Raw genomic sequence first — 6,000 nt, 5'->3', positions numbered from 1 at the left:
GAATACTTGGAAATCGACGCTTTAGATTAACATACCTCTTTAAATCACCTTCATCTAGTTTAAGAAAAACTATTCCTTGTGTACCCACGTATCGTATATATATGTATATTCTTAAAATAAACATAAATATATGTACAATATTCCATACAAAAATTCCTTATAGATTTAAAAGCAAAATAAAATTCAAAAGAATACCCACGAATTGACGTAATAGACTGCAATCTACCCATAAGTCTTCGTTAGCATGGGTCAGGCACGTGGATCGACTGAAGATGAATCCAAGAAACGAGCATTCCAAAGAGGAATGGAAGGAAACAGAATGATTTTTAGAAATTGGGACAAGTAGCTGTTTTTCTCGTACACAAAAATTGTTAGGAAAAAATTGAATGGAGACTCTGCGTGCCATTCAATTTTTTTCCAATTCCTGGAATCGCCCAGCTCATAGGTCGAGTTTACGTACCTGACGCGCAAATTTCTGAGGGATCAATCAACCGCCAGACTGAAAGCCTCGAAAGCCTAGTTCGCTTGCGATCATATACTTATACGAGTAACTCTGCTCCCAGTGTCTCAGTTGGCGACTTTCATCAGCCCGTAAGACACTGTCGACCAACGCGCGTGCTTCTTCGAGTTCGAGTTCAAGTTCGCGCTACCTCGAAACCCGCTGCCACGCTGAAGCAGAGAACAAAGTAAAAATAAAAGGGAGACCACTACTGGCCACTCTCGTTGGCAATTCAAGTACGCTAACGTGTATTTGAAAGCGATGAAGAAGTGAAGAAAATGAAGTGACAAGATTAAACGTGCCATCGATCCTGGCCAGTGTAGAGAATCGTGATCGATTGGTCGAGCGACCCTCATCTTTAAATAGCTGCTTTTGCGTGAAAATTCAAGTGTGTTCATCAGAGGTAAACAATTGTTTTATGACATTGTCGACGAACGTATATAAAGTACAGTGAATAAATCATTTCGAGCGTATCTTGTCTTCGTAGATAGATAAACAAGTAAGTATTCGTATATTAAGTATTAGACCGGAAAGTATGCATTTGTAGGAAATTTGAACGTGCAAGAAATTACACGATGCATGTAGTATGCAATAATACAAAAAAAATATTGAAAGTAAAATTTATAATATTTATAGATTAAAATAAATTCCTATTTAGGTTGAATTTTCGTACGTGCGTATGCAAAGGTTTTATTTTCCGTAAAGATCCGCGGTTTAGTAATTATAATGGCATCGTGAGAACGCGAAATGTGAAAACAGTGATAAGAATCGGTGGTCTGGTAATTACGGTATACCAACTCGAGCGATTTTATAAGAAAAGATATACCTGAGAACGTTGCGTGTACTTGAAAACAAATGTTTGAAACTTGATAACTCGGACAATCGGCAAAGTAAATGTGTAATTAGGAGTTTTAAGCAAAATTCCCAAATCCAACGTACACGGTGTCTCAAACGAATCTGGTAGAACCTGGGTAACGGAAACCGGTTTCTGTTGACCTTGTCCATTCTTTTCTTGCTAACGCAATTACGTCATACGCAATCGAACGGGGAAAAGATCTTTCTTGGCAGTAAATGAAGACTATTAACTCGCTGTCGAGTATTCGGTTGCATGGATCAGGCACGTAGTAGCACGTGGATCGACCGAAGAAGTGCCTCTTCGAGCGATGAATCCGAGAAACGAGCATTCCAAGGAATTAAAAGAAATAGAATGATTTTAGAAATTGGGACGAGTAGCTCTTTTCTGATGCACATGTTACGTGCCGACAATTTAAATTTTTAATTTTCTTGATTTCGTCGGCAGGAGTGTGTTCGTGATGGCTTACCATCCCGAATTCGTTCTAATCGAACACAAACCTAGCCTTTGATGGTAGTTTGGTAAATTCGTTATGAGAAAGAATACACATTTCCTCCTTGAAATCAACGTCGTCACGCCACGTTCAATATGTTTAATATGTTTCGCATTGTAAATATAATAGTATGTACGCGTTGGGTCTTGCGAAAGTTATGCGTTAATTGTTATATATGCGATATATATATTCAACCGGCGTGGTAAAGGATAAGCACACAACGTATCATTGCTAAATTCAAATATTACTCGCTTCTGTTAAATATTTGATACGACGATTAGAGACATCGCTTGAAGGAGAGATGTATAAATACCACGAAATCGAGTTAAGCATTTCTTTCGGCATTTCTTCATTTCGAACGTTCTGGAAGCTAAGGTATACCTTGAAGCGGTCTTGTGTTTCGCACTCGCGTAACATTGTCGCGTGGACGAATTGAGCAGTTCGGTGGCGCGAGGCGCGAAGGGGCGGTACCATTCGTCAACACAAGATTTTCGCGCGTACCAAGTCGCCGGGCAATGTTGGTAGTTTTTATATCAACGAATCTTCCATCACGTGCTTCTAGATCCTATGGCTTCTAGAACGTTCGACAGAGTTTACGTGGTTGAGCAAAGCGCGAGCCGAAATCACTTCTCATCGTACAGTCGCGAAAGCGTGAAATTTTTAAAGAAATTAACCAACCAGTTCTTCAGGCTGATACTAGTCCAAATATAATATAGAACCCAAAGAATAAATGTTGTCGACTGAAGTGTAACATAGAAGCCAAAAAATAAATCTTGCCGAGTCAAAAATGATATAAAAGTCAAAGAATAAATCTTGCTAACCCAAGAATAATATGGAAACCAAAGAATAAATCTTACTGACCCAAATATAATTCAGAAGTCAAAGAATAAATCTTGCTGAGTAAAAAATAATATAGAAGTCAAAGAATAAATCTTGTTGACTCAAGAATAATGTAGAAACCAAAGAATAAATCTTACTGACCTAAATATAATTTAGAAGTCAAAAAATAAATCTTGCGGGCCCAAGAATAATATAGAAACCAAAGAATAAATCTTACTGGCCCAAGCATAACATAGTAGAAGTCAAAAAATAAATCTTGCTGAGTCAAGAATAATATAGAAGCCAAAGAATAAATCTTGCGGGCCCAAGAATAATACAGAAGCCAAAGATTAAATCTTGCTGACCCAAGAATAATATACAAACCAAAGATCAAATCTTGCTGATTCAAGTATAACATAGAACTCTAAGAATAAAACTTGCTGGCCCAAAAATAACGTAAAAGCCAAATAATAAATTCTTGGTGGCCCAAGAATAACATAAAAGCCAAAGAATAAATCTTGCCGACCAACGAATAAAATCTACTTATACCTCTGTCCAACAACTAGCCATTAGGGTTATCAAAGTTGCTCGCAGGTCGGTTTAAAAGTCGAACCTTGCGCGATCATGGCTCTAACCGCCAATTACGAATGTCTTCGTGGCTGTCGCCTTCGCTAATTAGTGGCAAGGTAAAGAAGAAGAAACATGGAGGACGCGAATTAATTAACGGTGCAATTTCACTCGGTAGCCGTCGCGTGATATAATTAAACATCGCCGCGGCTGTCGCATTTGCTTGCCGCCTTAACGAGCACCTTGAAAATACCGTCGTGGTTGTAGGGGGTGAGCCTTCTCGACATCTACGACGGGGTGGTCGGACATGACACGCACGTGGATCGAGCTGGAAGTGGCACTTGTGTGGATCGCGATGCCTCGTTGATCGACGGAATTCTTTGAAGTCTGTGGAGATAGGTGGGTAAGTGTACGCTTCTTTTCTTGTCGAGTATTGTGTATTCTTCAGCAACTGAAGGAGGGGATGGGGGGATCAATTGTAGTGTCGAAGTGTAGAATGAAGTTGTAAAAGGCGTAAAAGAATGTGCTTTGAAAATTGGGAACACTCGATCTTACAAATAAATAAATTATTTTTCATCCATGTTTGAAACTATTTTAAATATGGCAAGGGTTGATAATAATTTGTATACTTTTGTATTAACCTCTCGTGGAATACTGCGACTGGTTAATTTTTTTTATGTGTACGTTTGCTTTTATATCAAACTTGCTATTACTTACGATCACAATACTGATTGTAATCAAAAAGTACGCCATATTTAAGTAAGACAGTATATTTGTATGTTAATATTAATGTCCAGATATAAAAATTGCTTTTGTTTGCGTGTATTCGATCGAAGCAAACGAATCGATTTAAAATTTGTACCACGTTAAGTTAATCCTTTTCGAGAGTATTATCGATGCATAGACAAGGTTTTCTTTCAAACGTGAATTTTTAACAAATACGACAAGAAAATTGCTTACGTTTCGTCTGATTTTAAACGAATATACGATCTGTTTTCTACGTCAGAGCAACGTCCAATTAAAAATCGATGATCTGGTACAGAAATTCCACTGTTAAAGGGTTAAATGAAATACATGGGGCGACAGGCGCACGAGACGTCAGGAAAATATACGGGAGTCGTTTGGGGAGTAAATCTGGTTTACTGTGCCAGGGAAAAAAATTGTCGAAACGAATGTACCATACGTCACGATTTACGGGAGATTAAAACAAATGTCTCAGGTGCTCGCCTCGCACGAACTATAACATGCCTGAACACCAAGTTTCACGATTATACGTGGCAAATAGAACCATTATCATTCCAAATTATATTTAAATAATGCTCAATTAATATACCAGGACAATAGTCTTAGTGGAACAAAAACTATTCATTTATTTTAAATACCCAAGGAGTGCACATAATTTTTAAGGACCTTTTTTCTTATTTGTCTCATTATTTCAAGAAAACTAAGGAAATTCTTTCAGGACAATTTAGAGCAACTTGTTTACATAGATTGTGACGAATGTTTATGCAAAATCATATTTCTCCAGATACAAGTAAAGAGATGAAATTTAAACGAAACTATCCCTAATCGTGATATTTATTATCTTCTATTTATATACTTTTTATTCCATATACGATATTCCATATACTTTTGAATTTATGCAAGTCCTCGTACATTTTCCTAAATTTTCAGTTGCCATAAATAATTCCTGACTCGGCGAATATCTAGGATTAATCAGAACCTTCCCAAATTTTAAACGCAACGCCAGTCTCGGTTGGCGCGCGATATTTTCCACAGAGGGTGTTGCACGCATGCAATCACAAAAAAAAAAGAAGAAATCAGAACGCAAGGATACGGGTGCAACGGACGGTGATAAATAAAGTGTCCTGTCAGCAAGGCGCACATGCTGCTACTCCTGCGGCCTCGAATCGAATGGCGTTCCTCGCTCGCGATAAAGCACAAATCCGCGCTGCTCTTCCTTCCCTCGTTAATAAAAGGACCGAAACGGAGGATAGCGACGGACTGATACAGTTTTATGGTCGGGTTCGTTTAATATCGACAGATAAAACAACTTTTACCCGTTCGTGTCTATCGTTTCTATTTTATTCTCAACATTATTATTCTTTCTCTTCAACTCTTTTGCTTGTTTGGGGTAGAAGCATCAGTAGTAGATATTCTTAACGCTACAGTTCTCTGGAAAATCAACCAAGAAAAATAGCCAAGTACAGGGTGTCCCAGCCTAAGTGTTACAGAGCTCTAACTCCAAAACTATCGGCCGTATGCAAAATTGCCCAAAGAAGGAAAATGGGAAGAATCCCAATATTCTGGACCTAGAATCCCAAGCGAGACCCTCCGTATCGAATTAAAGAACCGCATGGTGCTTACTGCATCAACGGCACCGCCCGGGGTCGAACCGAGATTTTTCCTTGAAAATTAGCAAACTTTGTAAGTACTATCGCATGATATAAAAAAAATATATATAGTTCCATTTGAAAAACGAAACTTGACCATCATATCTCGTTAAATAACAAAGTTAACAAAAATTCCTTCTCGCCGAAACATGCGCCCCATTTTACCATGCAATTTTGGAATTTTGCATACGTCCGATAGTTTTGGAGTTAAAGCTCTGTAACACTTAGGCTGGGACACCCTGTATATGTGTCAGTATTCATAGCAGTCATTAATTATAATAGTTTTGTGATCTTTGGTTCAACGATATAAACTTCAATGATCAGCCAAACGAAATTAGAAACAGCTCGTACTTTTCCGCGAGGAAATGAGACATTG

The 6,000-nt window shown here is 38.2% G+C and overlaps 1 protein-coding gene across 6 annotated transcripts in view; it reads left to right on the top strand.

Moving 5' to 3' along the window:
* Positions 1 to 481: 481 nt before the first annotated feature.
* LOC128895993 (solute carrier organic anion transporter family member 4A1) overlaps positions 482 to 6,000 on the top strand; it is a 44,945-nt gene continuing 39,426 nt past the window's right edge. The window contains exons 1-2 of one of the 6 annotated variants that reach the window (XM_054159082.1): positions 482 to 887; positions 3,499 to 3,634. The gene's annotated coding sequence lies outside the window, so the exon portion shown is untranslated. Of the gene's footprint in view, positions 999 to 3,498; positions 3,635 to 6,000 lie in introns of all 6 variants that reach the window. The other 5 variants (XM_054159083.1, XM_054159080.1, XM_054159081.1 and 2 more) reach the window with 5 other exon arrangements.

This window comes from Hylaeus anthracinus, unplaced genomic scaffold (assembly GCF_026225885.1).
Source record: "Hylaeus anthracinus isolate JK02 unplaced genomic scaffold, UHH_iyHylAnth1.0_haploid 5, whole genome shotgun sequence".
Classification (NCBI taxonomy): Eukaryota; Metazoa; Arthropoda; class Insecta; order Hymenoptera; family Colletidae; genus Hylaeus; species Hylaeus anthracinus.
Note: the sequence above shows the minus strand (reverse complement) of the source record. Positions and strands in the feature narration are given on the sequence as shown.